Genomic DNA, 24218 nt, shown 5'->3' with positions numbered 1-24218 from the left:
ATTTTTTCGATGTCCTTTTCATCCCAAATTAACAGTTTTAGGTTGTGGAGTTGTGTCGCTAATGTAAGAGGATTTGCCTGCTCTGACCCAATTGGAGTGATGGGTAATGTGAAAGTTTGAGGGTAATGATCGATTTCGAATCGATCCTGAATTTGATAATCTGGTATGTATGGAAATAGATCAGGGTCGGCTAGCGTAAAATGGAGTGTTGATCCTGATTTAGATGTAACCCTTGTGAATGCGGCTGGACTATCCAAGGGGCCTTTACCATTTAACGTGTGTAGGAAAAGGTGGTCAAATTTTGCAGAACATTTCTTACCCATAAGGTCTGTCTGCTTCGGTTACCCTGTCTTGGCTGTATGAAACTCGGTAGGTTGCGCTTCTGGCCTTGGATTATGTTCATGTTAAAATCCCCTGTTAATATTATATTGGCACTTGGGTAGGTGCTTTTCAGCGTTTTAATTGATGCTATTACTTACTTGATTCTTTGGTCCTTTTCCTTTCTTACTGGATGAATTTAGAGATTCAATATTAGTAGGTCAATTGAAGGTGAAAGATCTACTTTGGTACATTGCATCCATGAGGAGTCGAGGTTGCTGCTTATGTCTCACCAGGAGAGGTCCGTAGACATATAAGTCGATAAGCCCACTTTGGCCCTTCCATACTGTGCCTCCTTTTTTGCTGGAATAATATTTTCTTTGTAGCTCACTAATGGAGAGTTTTTTGTCTGCCAGGTTTCTTGAAAAAGAAGTATGTCATGATGTTGATTAAATTTCACAAAATCTTCTTCTTCGAACTTTGCACTTATGCCATTAACATTCGAGGAGCAAATCCTAATGCCCTTTGATTTCCTAAGTGATTGGCTTGAACTGGTTCGTACTTGTCCCCGCTGCTTAGGTCCCATGTTTTTTGGGGAAGTGCCTCGCGATCCGCTGCTTCTCTTTGTGTAATTGTAATTGTTATTTGTCTAATTGGATGACCCTCTTCTTCCTTGATGCAGGTCTGATCCGGGCCTTTTAAGCCTTTTAAAAGGTTCTGTTTCTTTGTTTGTTGTTGTAATGGACTAGGATACCGCGGGTATGCCACCTTTTTTAGTTCTATGCCCCAATTTAAGAATTCTTCCCTATGCTGCAGGATCAAGTCTGTGAGGATATAATCGGTACATGTTAAGATTGTAGAGTCTGGACCGTTTAGGAGAGGGTTTGGTTTAAACTCTATACTTTCCAAGTCACTGTATTTTATATGACTCATAGAAGGTAATTCTTCTAGTAATTTTAATATTGATCCCCCATTCAAGATGTCATGTGGTCCCCTTGAACTGTATTGCGGGATAAGCTCTACTTTATTGCTTGTGGTTAAGCGTAGTGAGTCTGTGTGATGATTTTTTGCCCCGTTGCTTGATTTGACAGTTGCAGCATGGATTAGATCTTGATCTGGGGGGGCATGACTTTGTTGGTAGTGGGAGCAGTAGCTTGTGGTGCCCCTAGGGATCAAGGCTGGAACAGCCTTGATTCGAGCCATCGACTCCTCTTGTTTCCCCCCTCCTTTGCATGTGCTGCTCTCAACTATATCCATTTGTCTACTAATTGCTGTCTCTTCTGTGTTGGCGCGTCCACCCGTTGATATTGGAGGATTTTTCTGAGAATCCAGGCTGGGTGGTTTGACCTTTTCTTTCCCTGCCTGAGGGTAGAATATACTGTACATTTTCATTGATTGTTGATTATTGCCGATGCGTTGAATTGCGATTATTGTAGTTTTGTCCTCCTTTGTGGTGGAGATGTAGGGAATCATTGTCCATGTCATGGGCCTAATGTTACTTTCACAGTTTTCTCTCTCTGGCGGACCCTTGTCTTTTGTATCTGGCTTAATTTCTTGATGGAATAAATTAATCGACCCTCCATTTTTTGTTTTACTCTCTCACTTTTCTCAGGCGTTTTCTTTCCTTCTCAGTGAGGGAAATTGATGCGATGGATTGTTTGGGACTTGCTTTTATAGACAGGATGGATTGTTTTGGGCTTGCATTTTTAGGCATTTCTAATGCTTGATTAAATGATGTTGCCTCTTGTACTCCAGGGTGGGCTTGTTTGGCTGGGTCTTCTAGCCTCCTTAAGTCATTTATAGTGGGGACACTTAAGGACATTGTGGTTGGTGGTCCCCCTTCTGCGCTCAGGACTCCGTCAGTGCTGCCACACGGGTTTCACTTCTCCGTCTCTGGATTTCCCTGAGCTCATGGTGGGCACTCTGGAAGAAAGCCTCTTTTTTTTTTTTAGGAGACTAAATATTCTGGTGGTAATAGTGGTTAATGGTGGTTAATGGTAAATGGTTAATGATGGTTAATGATGGTAATAAGTCACTGCCCCAGTTCCCTGAGGTAGCAGGTAGCTGCGAGGTAGCAGGTAGCAGGGGGCCCATCCTGTACTTTACCTTCTCAAGGCCTTGGGGCACCACTGGGTAGCACGGGGTAGGACAGGGTTCCTCAGGGCTCCACAGATGCACTCCGAAGCGGTGCTCATTCGGGACACCAGGAAGCCCCCTGATGCTGCTGCTGCCACCGCACTGCCTCGCCTCTGCTCTGCTGCTCCCGCACAAACAAAACCACAGAGTGGATTACCAGGAGTCACTGGTCACTGGATACTCTCCACTCTCCCGAGACCCGCTGAGACCCACCGCCGCCGAGTCCCGAGAGCCGCCCTGGGCCGCGGATCCACGTGGTGCAGGGCGGCAGTTTTTTCACGGGTGGGGAGAGGGGAAATGAGCTGGCGGGCGAGCAAGAGCGAGCGAGCAAGCAAAGCGCAGAATCTGCAATGCCTGGTCCTGCTCGAGTTCAAGCTCAATGCTCCGTACTTCGAGCTTCAGCCACAGTCACAATCGGTCCACTATGAGATGAATCTTGGTGGAATTTCAGGACATATTATCTCATCAATTGGAAAGACCTACATATGAAGCATTAATGAGAGGACCTTTGAAGATAACAAAATGTTTATGTTTACAATGCATTTAAATTCTATGTTAGCCTGCTACAAGTGTGTTGGATCTTGCCCTTTTTGCAGGGTGTCCACAGGTTTTTTGCCTTCTGCTATGGATCCAATTTTTGTTCACGTGATCTCTGTGCACTCTACCACTGCTAGCCAGTGCGTAAGTACTTGTGCTCTCTCCTTTGCACATGGTGAAGTTCGCTTAAACCTAATTGGCACATTTACTTTACTTGTAAGACCCTAGTAAATAGTACTTCATTTAACCAGGGTCAGCAAATTAAATGCTACTAGTAGGTCTGCAGCACTCATTGTGCCACCCACTAAAGTAACCTTTTAAAACATATCTCAGACCTGTCAACGGGAGCCTGTAGTGTAGTTTTAAGCTGCTGTTTCGACCTAGCAAAATAAACCTGCCTTTTAAATACCTATAAGTAACCCCTAAGGTAGGCCCTGGCATCTCATAGGGCAAGGTGCAATACATTAAAAAAAAGTGCACATGTCCTACCGTTTTACATGTTCTGGCAGTGAAAAACTCCGAAAGTCATTTTTAACTGTTGTAAGACCTATCTCACCCAGTGATTAACACTGGGTTACATTATTGCGTGTGAGAACTTTGGACTGGAAGCAAGAAGAAATATACTATTTACACTCAAATGAGTTGCAATTTTAAACCCTCTTTAATGGTGAAGTCGGATTTTAAGTCACAATTCTAAAAAAAACTGAAAGTTGGCAATTTCTTGTCCTAACCATTTGTGCCTTCTGCCAGTTTCATGAGTAACACAATGGAGACTAGTTGTGGACAGGATGGACTATCCTGCCTGGATGGCTGGAGACGGAGTTGTGCTTGGCCCACCTTACACTTTAAAGAGCTTGCGTCCAGGACACACAAAAGAACCTCACACTAGTCTTTTGTCACCCAGACTTCTTGGAGGCTTGACAGGGGAAATCGATATTTTTACAGAATCAGATACAGAATCCCCTCATTTCAAAGGCTTGAACAAGGTATAACTATTGAACCTCCAGACCGACTCATCAGTACTCTCCTGGGCCTGTGGACATTACAGAATAAGGACTATCTTGTTCCCCTATACGACTGCCCTGCTGCTCCCAGAGGACTGGCCTATTGCTTAAGGACTGCCATGCTCTCTATCAAGGAAGACAGGACCTGCTTCCATCATCTCAGGCTAACCTGAGTGATTCCAAGGTTCGGTTGTCTTGCTCCTGTCTGAGCTAGAGAGACAACAATCTCCAGAGGTTTCCCTACAACTGCCCTCCTGACCTGCAGCACTGTGCCTGCCTGAGCCCGTCTGGCCTCTGCTGTAGAGAGTTCCTGATTCCCAAGAGGTACCTTTAGAACTTCAGAACCCTTGGCTGGCACCAGTTGAGCTTCTCCTGTGAAGAAATGCGAAATCCTGAAGTTTATGGCTTCTTGAGACTGCAAATTAACCAGTTTGCACCAAGACTCTGCTACCCACGATGACTGCCAACTTGAAGCTCAAGTGACCCTGACTCTTTTCGCTAGTGACTGCTAGTGATGATCAGCAAATCGGGGTCTGCACTTCATACTACAGCAATGACAGCCCTCGGTGACTGCAAACGCAAACTCCAGCAATGACTGTCGGTGACACCCAACCGGCTGTTCACGCTACAGTGCTGAAAGCCTATTTAGCCAGGCCTGCTCTTTGCGCTACAATAAATTTTCTTCCTCACATTTTTCTTCACCGTGAATGGAATCTTCATGCCATACTTTTTGTAGGTAACTTTTTCAGTGGGACTAACCTGGTCACTGTATCTGACCCACAAGCCATTTAGGTTGGCCTTAACTTTTAACTTGTGACCTTCCCCCAGCCTAGCACGACCAGATCATCATATTCAGATATAATATAATACACTTAAATACACATAGAAAAACATCACAGTAAAGCAATAAGAGAGAAAGAAAAACAGCGCAATCAAAAGTTAACTCATTGAAATAAAACAAATATTTACCGAAAATGGGCAATTTAAAGTTGCTCTGTTTCATATGATTATGATATACACGATTTTCAGTATTTCTTTAACAGATGATCTCATAGTGGCACTTCGTGCTTTTAGGCTATATATCTACTTAAAGCTTTTGAAATTGCATATCTCCGGTTCTACTGATTGGATTTTTGTCATTCTGGTATCATTTTATTTCTCCAAATGTACTCTATTTTTCTAAATTGGCATGGGACTGTGGCTGTTGCCTGAGGAGGGGATTCCACCAACCTCAGCCCTCCAGTCAATAACCTGATTTCCTTCTAAGTGTAGATTGGTGACCCATTGAATGGTGACACAACTGTTCCTTTACTAGAAGTTACAAGACACTAGTGAGCTCTAAAGGCCATACCCAATTGCGAAACACAATTGTGCAATGGAAACTGGCATAAAAACTATATAGGGAGTTTTTATGTTCAAAATCTGCACAGGAATCCATTGATACTAATAATGTTGGTGTTCAGTCAAAGGACCTAATTTATTGCTTGATAGGTTGACTTAGTTTCTAAGTCTGGCTATCACATTGAGGATGCTAGCTTGACTGGATGTAGATAGTTCCTAGATGGACAATCAGGTTACTCCACACCACCGAACCCCACTGGACCTACTACTGATGCGTCCTTTTCACCTACAAGAAGCCCACCACGCACCACCGCACCCAACAGCTGCCCTGGCCGGGCTGGAGCAAAGTCACCGAGGACCAGCTGACCACCACCCTCACCCAGAACCCTCCCATCAACACCACGGACCCAGACGCCGATGCACGCAACCTCAGCCATTGGATCACAGACTACGCCAACACCCTCGCCTCACTCAAGAAACCACCCAACAGCCGCACCAGCAAGAAAGCCACCTGGTTCACTGATGAGCTCCAGACCTCGAAACGGACATGCCCAAAACTGGAGAAGAAATGGCTACACGAACGAACACCAGACAACCACGCAGCCCACAAGGACGTCGCCTGTAGACACCACCACCTCATCAGATTAGCCAAGAGTTCTTCTTTCAAAAGCCGTCTGGAAAACAACACACACAACAGCAAAGAGCTCTTCAACGTCGTGAAGGAACTCTCCAACCCCAATGCAAACACCAACGACATCTCGCCCTCTCAAGAACTGTGCGACTCCCTGGCCACCTTCTTCTACCGGAAAAACGCTGTCATCCACGCCAGCATCGACAACACGACCGCCCCTACCACACTGGACACCACCGCCCCAGCGAACACCACCCACGATGGCAACCGCCTGACCTCCTGGACCAACGTCAACGACGACGAAACAAGCAAGATCATGAACTCCATCAACTGAGGATCGCCATCGGACCCCTGCCAAAACCACATCTTCAACAAAGATGAAACTGACATCGCCCCCAAACTACGGAAGGTCCACAACATCTCCCTTGAGACAGCCACATTTCCAGAGAGCTGGAAGCATGCCGAAATTAACGCCCTCCTGAAGAAACCCAAGGCCGATCCCAAGGATCTTAAGAACTTTCGGCCCATCTCCCTCCTCCCGTTCCCGGCAAAGGTCATCGGGAAAGTCATCAACACGCAGCTGACCCACTACCTCGAGGACAACAACATCCTGGACCCGTCCCAGTCCGGATTCCGAAGAAACCACAGCACCGAGACAGCCCTCAACGCAGCCACAGACGACATCAGGACTCAACTCGACAACGGAGAAACATCGGCCCTCATCCTCCTGGACCTATCAGCCACCTTCGACACAGTCTGCCACCGCACACTAAAGGCTCACCTCCAAGAAGCCTGAATCCAAGAAAAGGCCTTGGACTGGGTCACATCCTTTCTTGTCGGCAGAACCCAGAGAGTGCGCCTCCCCCCCTTCTGCACCGCAGCCACCAACATCATCTGCGGCGTACCACAGGGATTATCCCTCAGCCCGACGCTGTTCAAAGTCTGCATGGCCCCCCTCGCACAAGTCGTCCGTCAACACAACCTCAACATCATCTCTTACGCCGATGACACCCAGCTGATCCTCTCCCTCACCAAGGACCCGAACACCGCCAAAACCAACCTCCACGAAGGATTGAAAGCCGCCGAATGGATGAGGAACAGCCGACTGAAGCTGAACTCGGACAAGACGGAGTATTCACTCCCTCAGCCTAGGATGACTCCTGGTGGCCATCCACGCTAGGAACAGCACCTACTCCCACCAACCACGCACGCAACCTGGGAATCATCTTCGACTCCTCCCTCACCATGTCAAAACAGGTCACCGCTGTCTCCTCCTCCTGCTACAACACCCTTCGCATGCTCCACAGGATCTACAAGTGGATCCCCACCGGAACAAGAAGAAATGTGATCCAGGCCCTCGTTAGCAGAAGGCTGGACTATGGCAACGCACTCTACGCAGGCATCCCGGCCGAACACCTGCAATGACTGCAACACATTCAAAACGCCTCCGCCCGACTGATCCTTGACATTTCTCGCGGCAACCACATCATCCCCCACCTGCGAGATCTTCACTGGCTCCCCGTCGAGAAGAGGATCACGTTCAAGCTCCTCACCCACGCACACAAGGCCCTCCACAACACTGGATCCGCCTACCTCAACGACCGACTCAGCTTCTACACCCCCACCCGCCAGCTCCGCTCCGCCAACCTCGCCCTCGCCGCAGTCCCCCGCATCCAACGTGTGACCTCCGGCGGCAGATCATTCTCCTTCTTAGCCGCCAAGACCTGGAACACCCTCCCCACCAACCTACGGTAGACAAAAGACCTCCTCACCTTCAGAAGACTCCTCAGGACCTGGCTCTTCGAGCAGTAGCAGCCCCCACCCCCTTCCCTCAGCGCCTTGAGACCCTCGCAGGTAAGAAGTGCGCTTTATAAGTATATTGATTGATTGATTGAATCATTGAACACGGAGTCCAGAATATAGCTTTTAATTAATGGATGTAAACAATGGCTCTTTGAGTAGAGGCATATTAAGCACTCTTTGCTGAATGTACGCATGTGTCATGCCATTGGACTACTTTCTTTTTAGATTCCATGTCTTTGAGATTCATCATGATCTTCCATGGTTATCGACATAAGGACCCACAGTACAGATTCTAATGTAAGTATGTGGGTTTGAACCACTACTGCAATACTTTTCTCTTTGTCAACAACTTATTGTTTTTAATTGTAAAACTGCATGATAGTTTTTATCAAAAGTGGACTATTTTGCCTTGAATGTTTGGTCTTGTTTTCTTAAAATAATGAGCAATAGTGTCAGGTTTTCTTCTTCTTTTTTAAATTAACGACGTACAATGGTTGGTTCATATATATAGTTTCGGGATTCATGCGATGGTGACCATATACAATTTTGGTTATTAGATCTGGCATATTTATTGTAAGTGGTGTGGTTTACTGTGGTTCTATCATCTTCCTAAGAAATACGATACCGCATATAAACCATCGCAATTGACCTCAAGCCCCGGGCAGAAGTTGTACTACCTACTGCTGGATGACTGAATTTTAGGTATTGTTCGTGTATATATATTTTTACCCAGTAGACGTAGGATTGATTGGCTTATAGATATTGGGATTTAGGTCTTGCACACTTATTGCTTATATACTTATTTTAAATAATTTTTTTCTTATAATTTTCTATAAAGTTTTTTATATTTACAAGCTTCACTCTTTGTAAAATGTCCGTGGATTTGTTGCTTCCTGACGTTAAGACGGAGTGATTGAATCATATATACTTCTTTTTTGTCTTACCACGCTTTGTACAGTTTCGAGAAAAGGTGAGAACATGGGCAGCTCTTAGGTTAGCAATGACCTATTTTTCATGATGCTCATAGATGAACAGGGTGTAAATATAGTTGGTAGACCAATACATATTTGTGTATCCTTTATTCTGGATATGTATTTGTCCAATAATATTTGGATACCTGGCTTTATATGTTGTTCGTTACATCTCTCCCGGTTTGGATATTTGGACTTATACATTGTCCTCCATAATTCTCCCTGTTTTATTCACCACAGATATATCACTGATTGGGTCATGGAAAATAGGAAGGGATCAGAAATAAAATAATTGAGATTATTACATCCAAGGCCAGTATTCTGGGTCCATTCTATGAATCTACTTACACATTCTTTTGGTTAGGGTATTTTACTATTATTTTTCTTAATTATTTGTTATTGTTATTGTTATTGTTAATTTGGATTTGTAACACGCCCAATCACCTACAGGTCTCTAAGCGCTCGAAAATCGATGTTAATACAATAACTTGGCTCAACACATCAGAGAGACACAGCATCAGTTTACATTGCGCTCAGAACTTTACCAAACAGCAGTGTTTTCAACAGTTTTCTAAACCGCAGAAGATTCACTTCCCTGCGTAGCCCCTCAGGCAGCTTGTTCCATAGCTGAGGGGCCAATACGGAAAAAGCTCTCCCTCCCTTAGTTACTAGTTTGTACCGGGGACAGACCAGCAGCTGGGAGTCCGATGATCTAAGTGTTCTCTTTGGGCTGTACACCTCCAGGCGGTCTTTGATATAGGCGGGGGCATGGCCGTAAATCGCCTTATGGACTATACATAAACTCTTAAATTCAACCCTCTCTTTAACAGGGAGCCAATGGAGGTTCTGTAGTAGAGGGGAGGCCTTCGTTCTTCTAGGTAGTCCAGAAATCAATCGTGCAGCGTCGTTCATCACGACCTGTACTCTGTTTGTCAGCGTTTTTGGGAGACCAAGATAAAGGGCATTCCCATAGTCGATCCTTGAGATGACGGTCGCTGCTACGATTGAGCGCATCATGGATTGAGAGAGAAAGGGGGCTAACTTTCTCAATTGCCTGATAATATTCGTGCAGCTTCCCACAACGGAGGATATTTGGCTGCACATTGACAGGTCACAGTCTAGTTTAATCCCCAGGCTCTTTACGTTCATACTTGGCTTTGGGGCTAATCCTAACTCTGAAGGCCAGTACAGATCACTCCAGGGTGAGGTGGTAGATGGAATTACCAACACCTCGGTCTTATCCGGGTTGATCTTTAACAGGTTTTCCGTCATCCATCTTACGGTGTACCTCAAGATGTTCTGGGCTTGAATTTGTGCTGCCCCTGTGTTATCGACACTCAGCACCAGCTGAGTGTCGTCAGCATAGTTAAAGACTCTGCAGCCCATATTAGCCAGGTATGCAATGAGAGGTTGTAGGTAAAGATTGAACAGAAGTGGGGACAGTGCGGAGCCCTGTGGTACCCCGCACTCTAAGGTCCCCACCTCTGAAATCAAGTCCCCGAGTTGTACCCTCTGTGTCCTTCCCGAAAGGAAGGATTGCAGCCATTTAAATGCTAGGCCTCTAATCCCAAAGGCCTCCAGTCTTTCTAAGAGCAGGTCATGGCTGACAGTATCGAACGCCGCTGACAGATCTAATAAAATCAGGGCGCTCGGTTTCTTACTGTCAGCCATGCCTCTTAATTCGTCCAGCACCGAGAGCATCACTAACTCGGTGCTGTGATGCGCTCTGAACCCTGCCTGCCGCTCATGTAATAGACCATGGGATTCCAGGTACAGGGACAAAGACTTCAGCACATGCTGTTCTAAGATCTTTGATAGGAAAGGCAGCTGGGAAATCGGCCTGTAGTTCTTCAGAACAGCCGGGTCTGCGCCCGGTTTCTTTAACAAGGGCCTAACTCGAGCCTCCTTGAGTTCGTCCGGTAGATAACCTGTTTCTAGGGACCTATTAAGAAGAGAGATAATCCAATCTTCCAGTAGAGGACGTGCCACACGGAAAACACTCGGGGGACACGGGTCAGCTGGGGAACCGGATTTAGTTTTACCCATCAGCCGCTCTAGGCTCAACTCGTCCAACTCAGGGAACTGTACTATAGAGCGATGAACAGGATTATAATCATTAGAGTGTGTAGTAGCACTATTCACCACACTACTCTTTATTTCCAGGATGATGGTCTTTACTTTTTCTAAAAAGTATCCCTGGAAGATGTTACAGTTTATGGGGGACTCGGAGTTCTCCTGTTTTTAACTCAACTCCGACAAAATTTTGAAGGTCGCCTTCTGGGTATTCCCGGCCTTCTTTAGACGAGACTCATAGTACTCCGCCTTAGCTTGTGAAATAAGTTTTTGTACAGATGAAGAGAGTCTTTATAGTGGTTCCTCGCTGTATCCTGCTTAGTTTTCCTCCAGGATCTCTCCAGAGCTCAGAGTTTCCTTTTTTGTTCCCTCAAAAGTGGGGTAAACCAGGGAGCTACTTTACCAGGTCCTTTTATTAGCTGAGTTCTTACCGGCGCTATCTGATCAATAGCTTCACAAAGACTCCGAGTTAAATCCGCATATTCTAGGTCCAGGCTCTTATCTGTATTCGACAGACAAGCCGGTTTCGGGAACACCAAGGTCAAGGTTTTTAAATCAACATTAGCCCATTTACGGGTTCTTCTAATACCCCGGGGTAGGTATTTTAAATGGTCATTAATGTTTACCTCACAGGTCACCAAATAGTGGTCGGTCCATACACAAGGGACCACATCCCTAAGAATGACGTTTGGATCTGTGGTCCATACTAAATCAAGAGTATGACCCTTGATGTGTGTGGGTACTTCCACGAGTTGGCTAAAACTCAAGGAGGACATTATAATGTCCAATTGGCGTGTAGCCAGGTTCCAATGGTGGCTATCCCAATGCAAATTAAAATCTCCCATTATCAAAATTTTCTTACATCTTGTACGGAGGTCAGACATAATAGGAGCGAATAGGTCATTAAAAAGTGGGGTTGAGTTGGGAGGACGGTAGATCGACAAAACCACCCAGCAGGAGTTGTTCAGAGTGATCTTTACTCCTACCAAATCAGCTAGATCCACCGTTTCCGATAGTAGTCTTTCTACGGACAAGGTCTTTTTAAATAAGATCGCTACTCCACCCCCCCCCGCGCAGCCCTTGCGGGGTTCTGCCATATTGCATCATAGCCATTTGGAAGAGCAGAAATAATGTCCAGCATGGAGTTTTCGCCCATCCAGGTTTCTGTAAGAGTCAGGACATCAAGGTCCCTATCCTGAAGCAGCGTATAAATCTCCACGTGGTGGCTGTGAAGTGACCTGGTATTTAAACTAGCTATCTTTAATTCAGGGTAATGGGCTCTAAAAGTTCCATTGTAGGGTCGCTGTATGGCATAATTTTTTAGCCTAGCAATGACTCCGTAATCTATTAACGGCTCACCATTATCAAAATAACGTAGCTCCTCCGACATATAGATATGCCGATGGCCAAGAGTCCCGGCCCCCGAGCCCGGCCGTGCGCGGACGGGCGCAGACGGGCTGGACTCTGGCGTGACTCCGGCGATGATCTGGCGAGCCCGCAGCGCGTGACCGCTGCGCAAAAGGCATGGCCGGCTTAAGTACCGGTCTAGCGTCCTTGTGACGACTAGACCGTGCAGAGCCTCACCCCCACCCAAGATGTCCGCCGCTATGGCAGTGGATTCGGTCAAGCAAAGCCGCTAGCTTCTCGAGTGACAGGAGGAGCCGCCCCAACGCGGTGCTTGTTAGTTTTATGTGCAGGTAAGTGGCATATTAAAATCAGGGAAAAAAGTGCAAATCAAACACACAACTTAGGAGAGAAAAACGGGAATCTAAAAATGCAAGCTATGCTGGCTCCAAATGAGCGCGCAGCGCTCTGACCTCTAGTTACCAAGTTAGTTTTCCAAGTAACAGGCCGCCTAGTTTGCTCGGCTTAAGTACCGGTCTAGCGTCCTTGTGACGACTAGACCGTGCAGAGCCTCACCCCCCACCCAAGATGTCCGCCGCTATGGCAGTGGATTCGGTCAAGCAAAGCCGCTAGCTTCTCGAGTGACAGGAGGAGCCGCCCCAACGCGGTGCTGGTTAGTTTTATGTGCAGGTAAGTGGCATATTAAAATCAGAGAAAAAAGTGCAAATCAAACACACAACTTAGGAGACAAAAACGGGAATCTAAAAATGCAAGCTATGCTGGCTCCAAATGAGTGCGCAGCGCTCTGTGCTGTCTCTGACCTCTAGTTACCAAGTTAGTTTTCCATTTGCTGTCATATATATTTTCTGGTTTGATGTTTAAGGAGTCCTGTGTTTTCTTTTCCCCTAGGACTCTTTAGACATCTGTTTGGTGTAAATTGTTGTGATTCTCTTCCCTTTCTCCGATTTGTTTAAATGTGATGTTATGCACCATGAGGTGCTAAGAGCATTTTGTGATGCTATACAGGATTAACCATGTGATGAGCGGGGGTTCTATTTCTTGGATAACCCTTATCTTTGTCTATATGGGGATGCCTTTATGAACTGAGGTTGGATGTAAATATGTCATATTTTAGTGCCATGTCTTGTTCTATGTTAATGGGATCAACAATGAGTAGGTGTATTTTTATGTGTTGTATTTTTATATGTTGTATTTATATATATATGTCTTTTCTTGTTTCAATGATAAATATATATATATATATATATATATATATATATATATTACCTACTGGCGGTCGCCAGTAGGTATATATAGTTAGGATTTTTTCTCTATGGGATTTTTGAAAATTCTATGTCTAATAACTTTGGCGTTTGTGGACGGAATTGGCTGAAATTTTCAGGAAAATGGCACATTTTGTTTCTGAGCAGCCCTTGAAAATTTGGGGGGGGGTTCGTCAAGGGGGGGCCGAGAAAAAAGGGGGGGTCCCAAAACGTGTTTTTAACATTGAGTTTTCCATAGGGCGGTTGGCCTCACTTTTAGCTCGAACGGCTGAATGGATTTCCACGAAACTTGGCAAAATTGTAGGGACTGGTAGCCCGATGTGCCTTTTGTAGGTCTGGAAATGAAGGTAGGAAATGAAGGAAATGAATGGGTAATTTGTAATTAGCAAATAGCTCATCGCAAACTAGGAATGGTAAAGAATCGCTATTTATTCCTTAAAGTTCGCTATTTAGGAAATGCAAAAAACTTTGATGATACATATGGCGGTTCATCTCTAACAAGATAAGAAGCATAGGGATACATTTATGATGACTGGCGCATCACCAGGGATGTGTTAGTCATTCTGTGCCGCTGTTCCGTCACCTATGGTGTGCTGCATTTACAATGCGGCGCATCATGGGGCAAAAACAGCACAGATGCGTAAAGGTGGCGCATTGCTGGAGTTGTATCGCAAGTGTGATGAAGCTCCAGCAAGGGTCGGGGGTGCCCCTGTCGCAGGGTTTCTGTTCTCACACAGAACTGTGGACAGAGGATTGGAACCTCGGCGAATTAGGGTGTCCCAAAACTCACCTTAGTAATCAAAAACTCCTTAGCAAGCTAGGTACAGTGTCACATTGGATATAACAAACTCTCAATGTTTAGACAATCCAGAATATGAACTTATAGTACCTCAGGATACGTGGAACTCATGAACAGTCGGTCGTTATATATTTCTTAGAAACCAGAACATGGAGTTAAGAAGAACACATGTGTATTTGAAATGTTTATTTACTAATGCCGTCTTCTCAGGCGTAGTATCTTAGATAATAGAAGTACACATATTATCAGTAGCAAAATTACCAGCATAGTTACTAGTACATAAAAAGCGAATGGTGATAGTATGTTAACATGCTGTAAATGAATAAGAGTTAGCAACACTTATAAGCAGCCGCGGGCCGTGAGGGAGTTACGGTGAGGCAGGGAGGCGGGGAGGGGGAGAAGCAGGGTGGAGAATACAAGTACACATATTATCAGTAGCAAAATTACCAGCATAGTTACTAGTACATAAAAAGCGAATGGTGACAGTATGTTAACATGCTGTAAATGAATAAGAGTTAGCAACACTTATAAGCAGCCGCGGGCCGTGGAGGGAGTTACGGTGGGGCAGGGAGGCGGGGAGGGGGAGGGGCAAGGTAGAGAGGGCTCCACCCTGCTTCTCCCCCTCCCCGCCTCCCTGCCTCACCGTAACTCCCTCCACGGCCCGCGGCTGCTTATATCTCACCCTCCCTAATACACATATTATATTATTTGCTAAGAAGGTCTCTTTGTGTTGGTTTAGGGCGTGCCCATACTTTAGTGTCTTAGATTTGAAGGAATCACATCAGCATACACCAGCTCTCTCTTCATGTGAACCGCATCAACTGTTGTGTATGTGTGTTCGGCAAAGCAATATAAAACCCGCCTCATGCCCAGAATTGGCAGAAGTTGCACTTATGTTATGAGTATGAAGTCGTGGAGATCAGACCTCATAACAATTCTGTATCGTGTTGTTCTTGAAACTTTAGCACTCGCTGTACAGATATAGTTTAACAAGCAAAGCAGATAGTAGAGCAATAACATATTATTCTCATGTAAACCACGATGAACTACTAGGTGGAAAGCTAAAGCAACAACTAAGTGTCGTGTGCAGAAGTTGCAAAAAAGGAAAAATGGCGTTTAAACCGGTAATGAGCCCATGCTAACTTAACACGGTGTAAAGATATCCAGGACCTAGCTGACACCTCCCCATGATCCGGAAACGAACTGAATAAGATAATAGAAGTGCCATCTCATGAGAGCAGATTGCAAGTTTATATGTGGACGGTCCGCAAGGTAAAGCATTAAAAACTAGGAAAATTTAATGCTAAAGAAAAATAAAACAGCCAAGTACTTTATTGAGTCTTAAGCCAATAGGCAAGGTAAATAATAAAAACTTGACAAATAAGTCAATGAATTGTCAATGAAATGCTAGTACTCAGCATATCAAACATGAAAAAGGTCTATGACATAACTGTGTATGCAAAATAAGCTGCAACAGCCTCCAATAGGAAGTCACCGTCTTCATCCGAAAACAGTTCAGCCATCCAATTTAAAAGCGGAAAAGAACATACGTGCTCTCCCAGCACCGGATCCTCTATCACCATCAGAGGACAGCTCGGTGGGTTTTCAAGAAAGCTCTGTTCCAAGAAAGACTGTGCTGCCGCCAGTAAATTCCAGGGACCAAGTAGTCCATGCATCAATGCCACAGCCATAATCCTTTCGCCAGGACAAACCAACTCGTGAGTAATGATAGGAGTCATCAGCTGATTAAAGTCGACGTCAGGAGAAACCGGTCCGCAGAGACACAAATCAATGGCCCAATCGAAATCACAGGTCAGGCAGTGAAATACAGGCTGGACACAGGTGAAGTAGGAGAATCGAAAAGATAATCCATATGCCGTGCTTAATATCGCCAACGGCATTGTGCCATAATATTCTAGCATGCGATTGCGGAACAGTGTCAGCAGCTGCAGGGTGGGAGGTTGCATAGGAGGGACATCCATATTTAAAAATGTAAAAAAGCACAAGAGCGTCCGCTGGTAATGCAAGTAAAAATGCCAATCCACGAACCAGAGTGGAGAAAATAGAATGAAAGGAAGCAGGGATGACTCCAAAGATTTTCTCAAATGAAGTCACGAGACCACTGGTAACAACTTAAAAAAAGTGCGCCAGGGTCTTTGTGGAGGATGCGTTAAAGATAGTCGGAACCATCTTGCTGAAATTGAAAGGCAAATCTGAATTAAAAGTATTCCTTTTATCGTAACAGTAAGTGAACGGGTTATTTGCTGCAGAAATGTTCTATTTCCTCCCACACATGAACATAGGGAGTTTTCAATCTGGCCACAAATACCAACCTTGGGACAGATTTCAACGGCATGGCAAGAATAAGAGCTCTTTTGTCTCAGAGAGAGGTGGCCTTGAGTTCGGCCCGTGAAACTTTCGTGCTTCACATAGCGAACACCCGTACAGAGGTGCAGACCCTTTTCAATTAACTCAGAACAATCTTCATTATTGAGCATCAAATAACTACCATTTTCCAACAACTTGAACGTGGGGATGATAGCAGGAACTGGCGTGCCTTGCAACACGCAAGCCATATTTGGTCGGTGTTTGTTGCATGAACCGTGTAACTGTATGTGCCTACACATTAGTGAATGATCTGGCGTCTCAGTGCATTCCTCTCCATTCAGATAAACTTCTTGATCATCTTTGAAACATCTGTATGTGTATGGAAGCGACCAGACCTCATGAAGAAAAGCACTACCTAAAGGTTCATAACGACCTATTGGTATATATTTCATACAATTTGAAAACTTATATAAAGCAAAAGGCAGCGTTATTAAACCGTGGATAAGGCACGTTGCCAAAAAACCCGCAATCCTCTGCTGATGATGTCACTGAGCATGTCATGAATGATGTAATATGTGACATCATCAGCAGTGGATTACGGGTAATAGTATCTCTAGTTTACTCCCCTATAGCTGTCTTTCTTTTAACATAAGTGTCTGTTTCCTTCCCTTATACTTACTGTTTTTGGTTCGCTTCTAGTTCGCGTACCGGCGAGCGAACTGGGAAGCGAACTAAGAGAAATAGAGGTTGGCACAGTTCCAAATATTGTACCAATTTTTTAATAACGGGGAGGTAGTTCTGAAAAGAACTTTTTTTTTAATGGTTTTTGTTGTTTTATATTTTTTTTATTATTTTTCGGAACATTTTTTTACTTTTTTTGAATTTTTCTGAAGTTTTATATTTTTTTGGGTTTTTCTTGGAGGGGGCAATGAAAACGATTCATTGTAAAGGGCTCAACAGGAGCAACAAAACAAAAAAAGAAGTATTTATTATTTTGGGCGTTTCGTACAAACTTGCATATGATAGTCAATAGCTCTGTTGATCAGAGTGATGCTTTTTTCTCCGTAGGAAATGAATCCATCGCAAAATACGCAGGTGTGTTTTACTTCACCAAATTTCATTTGTATATTTGGCACCATCTCCCTGCCCTCTGGTCCCGTTACTTCCGGTACAACAGATCTTCTGGCCATAATAGGGAGATTATCTAGGTCGTTCCGAAACTGTGCAGCACTGTAGTTGTTAGGATGCCACCTAGTCATATGGCGATGCATTGTGTAGTTTCCGAAACTGTATTTTTTCTCGGTTCCTCTGGACAGTCTATCTTGACATATAAGGCAAGTTACGTATCTTGCATTTACTTTTTTCTGACCTTTGGGAATTTTAAAAAATTGCCAAATGAAGTTTTCTTTCCGGTGAGACGTCCTGGGCTGCTCAGGCAAAAACTGCCTCTCTTCGTGCTCGTCGTCCTGTTCCTCTTCTTCTTCTTCTTGTTGAATTATAACTTGAGCAGGTGGTCCACTCTTCCTTGGATGTGGTGGAGGTGGTGGGGAAGCACCAGCTGAAGCTACTAAAGAAGCCATTGCTCAGTGATCACAAAGGGTCTTTCTCTCACAATGATGAAAGTCAGAGTGAGGAAAGAAGGAGGGATTTTCATCATTTGGGAAAAACAAGAGTTCTCAACCAATCAAAAGTGTTCATTTTAGATTATATGACCTAGTCTTACATCATTAGGAAACCAAAAGTGAAATGAACCAATGAAAAGTGTTATTACCAAGTCACATGACTTGCTGTGTTTACGTTAAGCGCTTTGCAGGGCCTCCCGGTTTGCTTCCAGAAACCTGCGCTTTGCGACTCGCTTCGCGTACCAGTTCGCTAACGTAGCACGTCATATGACGTATCACGCGACAACGTGAAACGTCATGCGGACGGGAGGCGTCACGATGTTGTTTTCTAACGCGGCACTTGCGGTAAAGAAACGTTTACCGGCTCGCGGTCTATTTCGCGGCATCAAGGTCAGCTAACGGGAAGCTTCCCGATTCGCGAAGCGGGAACGAAGAAAAAAAAATATTTAAAAAAAAAATTATTCATAAACATATAAAATATATTTTTGGATTTAAAGAAGAATACATTTTACAGCTACAGATATTAGCTGTTAAAAAACCAATGAAATTCACAGAAAAAACCATAGGTTATAGACCATATATAGTTAGGAATTAGCATTTACAAAACCTTGAAAATTCACTGAACAAACCATAGGTTATAGACCATATATAGTTAGGAATTAGCATTTAGAAAACCTTATTTTACTCACACAAAACCATTGAAATTCCATATATAGTTAGTTGCACTAACTATATATCGCGCACCCGCAATCCACTGCTGATGATGTCACATATTACATCATTCATGACATGGTCAGTGACATCACTGATGACATCACTGATGACATCACTGATGACATCTCATTTGACATCAATGACCACATCACTGATGATATCATTCATGTGACAATACAATGCATCTCCTCACATTTTAATATAACCTCTGTTTCACCCAGTGTTAAAAAGAGAGTATAATTTTTGAAACCATTGACACACCAATACTAGTTACTACATACGCACTCACTGATTGCTACGTCTACACACACCTTCACTCATTCACCCATACAATCATTCATACATACAATCACTCATCTTTACAACACTATCATATGCACTCATACACCTATACAGACACTCACAGTCTGCCACTCATCCATGGAGTTACTCACACACCTAGTCAGTCCTGTAAAGAATCAATGACACTTCCATTTTCTTGTCTATACAGTTAAACATAGAGCACCTTACATTTTCAAACATATACTAACACATACTTACCTTCTTATACAATCATTGATACAAGTACAGATTGATCTGCACAGAGTCACACACCTCCCAGCTAGCCACACACACACTCAGTCTCCCATACAAATACTTGGGCAATCAATCAATAACCCATATAGTTACTCATATAGCTACTGATCAACACATGCAGCAGTTTACAGAACAACAGACATAATGATGCACAAATTAAGACAGTTTAGTCACTAACCCATGCAGTCAGTGAGACACATTTAATCACTCACTCATACAGTCAGTCATGCACCTACTAAATCCTTCGTCCAGACACTTACACATCCACTCATTCTTCAATATGTAAGACATATTTAAACTTTATAGAAACAAAAAATCACTGGATGTTGTTATCAGTGATGTCACTGACCATGTCATGAATGATGTAATATGTGACATCATCAGCAGTGGATTGCGGGTGCGCGATATATAGTTAGTGCAACTAACTATATATGGAATTTCAATGGTTTTGTGTGAGTAAAATAAGGTTTTCTAAATGCTAATTCCTAACTATATATGGTCTATAACCTATGGTTTTTTCAGTGAATTTTCAAGGTTTTGTAAATGCTAATTCCTAACTATATATGGTCTATAACCTATGGTTTTTTCTGTGAATATATATATATATATATATATATATATATATATATATATATATATATATATATATATATATATATATATATATATATATATATATATATATATATATATTCGAACCAACACTCCGACCACCTCCACCAAGGCTCGGCGGCGTAGAAGGAGGAACGGACTTCAGGCAAGATGTTATTTTATTAAACCGTTTGTATCCAGATCAGCATACGACAGATAACGCGTTTCGGGCTCGAGAGCCCTTGATCACATAAAGACTGGATTGGTTATGGCCATTTTTTAAATACTATGCAACATTCCGCCCAAATCACATGGTCTGATTGATTTTAGTTAAGCTAGAAGGCAGACTATTAAAAAGGTTATATGCCATTTCCTGTTATACACACGTTTATGCATTATTACAACCGCCATACAATATGACATTAAACATGCATTTAAAACAATCCGGATGTAAAAAACAGAAATAACCGCCGAGCCTTGGTGGAAGTGGTCGGAGTGTTGGTTCGAATTGGAATTTACAGAAGTTCTGGCTTACTTCTGTTTACGGACCCTCTCACCCGGAAGTGGCAGCCGCCCTTAAGTCGGATTTGTTTCAAAGTTCGTGGTGAAACATTGGTGGCTGCCCCCTCTCGCTGTGGCGAGTTGCAGATATCCAGGAGAAATTGGTCCGCAAACGGATTCGGAGGATTCGGTGTAGACTAATTACCTGGGTGAGTGACAACGGCATTGCGGTAGAGGTGGGGAGATTGCAGAGGTTATAATATCTGATAGCCGCTACAACAACGAAGGCTATATTCAAACCGAAGATAATATCCTTCAGCATGTCAGAGGAGGCTGTACGCCAGCGAGAAGCAGCAGCTGACGAGTTGTTTTGCAGTAAACCGACAAATGCATCCAATACTGCGACTGCTTCGCAGACTAATCCCGCGTCGGAGGATAATGAAAAAACACTACTGAAAAACCTGGAGAAAAATATGCGCCTTGAAATAACTAAATGGTAGGAACACAAGTCTTTGACTAAGTATGCTGAGGTGGGCCGGGTTCCTAGGGGCCTTCGTATCCTTTTGGCGCCCAGCTTCGACAATCCCAACCCTTCAATGCTTAAAAAATGGGCACAAAATAACTTGGATGCTTCGATGAACTCTGTTCATATCCTCATCAAATATGCGCCCATTGATTGCGTAGAAATCCTAAAGGAAATCGAAAACATCGAGGAAGAGTTAAAAAAAGTCACCGCAGGTCGATTTCATTAAAACCTCAAGAATTGCGATCAATGAGAGACTACGCAAGCATGGGGACAAAATTAAGCATCGGAAAGCCCACAAGTTTGCCCGGGATGAGTCCGATTACAATAACGGGCAAATATTTCCATTTGCTCGTAAATACAACAATAAGAATCGCAAAAAATTTGGAGATAAGGACAAAGGGGATCCTTCTAGCACACAAAGAGCAGGTAACACAGTTGTTACCAATGTGGAAAGCTCTAGTTGCGATTCCATATCTATAACGAGTGAATCAAGTGTTGAAGGTGATGGAAGACAAGCGCCAGCTACTGTTCTCAATATGGGTGAGGAATTGTAGTTTTTAGTAGCAGAGAGACTTCGCACTTTGAGACCAAGGAAAGACAACAAACAAAAAACGCAAGAAAAAATAAGCGTGGAAAAGAAAGACGAAAAAAGTATAAGCAAAGGGTCAAATAACAAAAAGAGAAACAATTGGACATGGAAGAAATAGATTTGGATAAATCGATTATCAATCTTTCTAATGTATCTCTAACCACAGCGGAAAAACAATTGTTGTCGCTAGGTCTCAATTTTTGTCCTGGTCAGTCATTCAATTATACTTCTACAAGAATTGACATTTTTCGCTTTGTCAGAAAATTAAAATTAAAAAAATACTTTGCTTTAAACGCAGACAAAGATAAAAACATCAATGGTAAAGAAAATGACACTAATTCACAGAACCTAGAAATCATGGCAGCAGATATACCAACATTTTTGAATTTGCATGAATTGAATACTAGTAAATCTCATATTGACGAAACGGACATTGATCAATCCACTCAACCAGGCTTAGAGAGATCAATGTGCTACAAAAGGGAGCTGGGATCAGTCCCTTTAAGAAAAAATCTAATTTTATTCCAAAGATGCCCTGAGACGCTGTGGATACCTTCCATGACTGTGTAGTAGAGGACATTAAAAACTATATGTACAAGTCAAGTCCAAAAAAATCAAAAGGAAAAAACATATACAACAAAAAAAACGGGACTACGCTAATTTGATGAAAAAACTAGGAGACAATAATGAAATTATCATTAAAAAAATCGGACAAGGGTGGCAACTTAGTCATCTGGCCGAAAGAAGGCTACATCAGAGAGGCCAAGCGACAACTGAATGACTAAGTGCTACGAGCTAACTAACTATAAGAACTATCATAAAGCTACCGATTCTTTGAAAAAACAGCTGATGCAATGGCGCAGGGAAGTACTCGTGTCTAATGACGAGTTCAAATTTATGAACAATGAAAATCCTGTTGTACCTGTGCTTTACCTAATACCAAAAGTACACAAAGCTGTTTCTCCTATTCCTGGCAGACCCATAATTTCTGCTATAGGTAGTGTAGCCGAACAAGTTTGCCAGTACATTAATTTCTTTTTGCAAGATCTAGTTAAGTCACTGCCAAGCTACATCAAAGACACGGGCGATTTCTTAAGTAAAATGGATAATCTACAGTGGTCTGAAGGCATGTATCTTATAGCATTAGACATTGAATCATTATATAAGAGCATCGACCACAGTGCAGGTCTTAACGCAGTGAAATTCTTTTTAGGCCAAAGATCATGTGAGTATTATCAACACAACAAGGCTTTAATCAGTTTAATGGACTGGTGCTTAAATAATAATTTCTTCCTCTTCGGGAAGGATTTGTTTAGGCAGCTTAGGGCCGTGGCAATGGGAGCCTGCTTCTCCCCCAGCTATGCGTGTTTACCCGTTGGCTGGTGGGAGGAGCAGGTTCTTAAGAGAAAATATAAACATATCTTTGACACTAACATCAAATACTTCCTAAGATACATCGATGACATCTTTATAGTATGGGAGGGAAGTAGAGAAGAAGCAGTAGATTTAATTCATAACATCAATATAAATGATCTGAATCTACACTTTACATCTCACATAGATGACTCGAGTATAGAATTCTTGATGTAAGACTTTTCATTAAGAATAATAAAGTTGAAAGTACTTTATTTAGGAAGCCAACTGCAGGGAATGTTACACTCCACGCCTCTAGCTCGCACCCCAAGCACTTAATTGCAAGCATCCCTTACGGAGAGCTCCTACGCCTTAAAAGAATCTGCAGTGTAGACAGTGATTTTGACGCCTGTGCAGCAGATTTGCTGCATAGGCTGAAAGTCCCGGGCTACTCTGACAAAGTGCTCAAATCAGCTACGGCCAAAACTGCTCTAAGACCTAGACAAAGTCTATTGCCACAACAAATAGAAGAATATGATGATTCTACTGAGTCTACCCCTACTACAGTCATGGCTCTAGATAAACAATGTCCAAGGCTAATAACAGCTTTCAGTGAAAATGAACGGAAAATCAGGTCTATAGTCAACAAAAACTGGGCAATTGTATTAACAGACCCAGTCTTCAGAATGAGTTTACCACAAAGTCCAACTATAACATTCAGCAGAGCTAGAAACATGGGTTCCATTTTAGACCAAGCGAGTCCAGAAATGAAAACCAACTCTAACTGGCTAAAACCCATGGTGGGCTTTTATAAATGTTCTTCTTGTCGTGCTTGCAGATTCGGGGTAAACAAGAAAGAATATCATACCCCATTTTGCCTCACACCCAATAAAATAGTTGGCAATTTTAACTGTAAGACAGAATTTGCGGTTTATGTTCTCACGTGCACCTGTGGCTTAAATTACATTGGAAGCACCAAGCTACAGGTGCACGTGAGAATATTACAGCACTTGCGGGCAATTTTACACAGTGACCCCAGTTATCCTGTGGCGCGCCACATTAAACAGGTGCATGATAACAACCTAAACTGTCTACAGTACTTTGTGGTAGCTTCAGTGCACAAACAACGGAGAGGAGGCAATAGGGAATTGTTGCTCAGACGGCTTGAAACTAAGTAT

The 24218-nt window shown here is 43.3% G+C and overlaps 1 protein-coding gene across 1 annotated transcript in view; it reads right to left on the bottom strand.

The window, feature by feature from the left end:
• Positions 1–24218, bottom strand: part of LOC144800360 (vitamin D3 hydroxylase-associated protein-like) — a 352351-nt gene that overhangs the window by 157387 nt on the left and 170746 nt on the right. The window lies entirely within an intron of this gene.

The sequence above is a fragment of the Lissotriton helveticus genome, chromosome 1_2, assembly GCF_964261635.1.
Source record: "Lissotriton helveticus chromosome 1_2, aLisHel1.1, whole genome shotgun sequence".
NCBI classification, from domain to species: Eukaryota; Metazoa; Chordata; class Amphibia; order Caudata; family Salamandridae; genus Lissotriton; species Lissotriton helveticus.
Note: the sequence above shows the minus strand (reverse complement) of the source record. Positions and strands in the feature narration are given on the sequence as shown.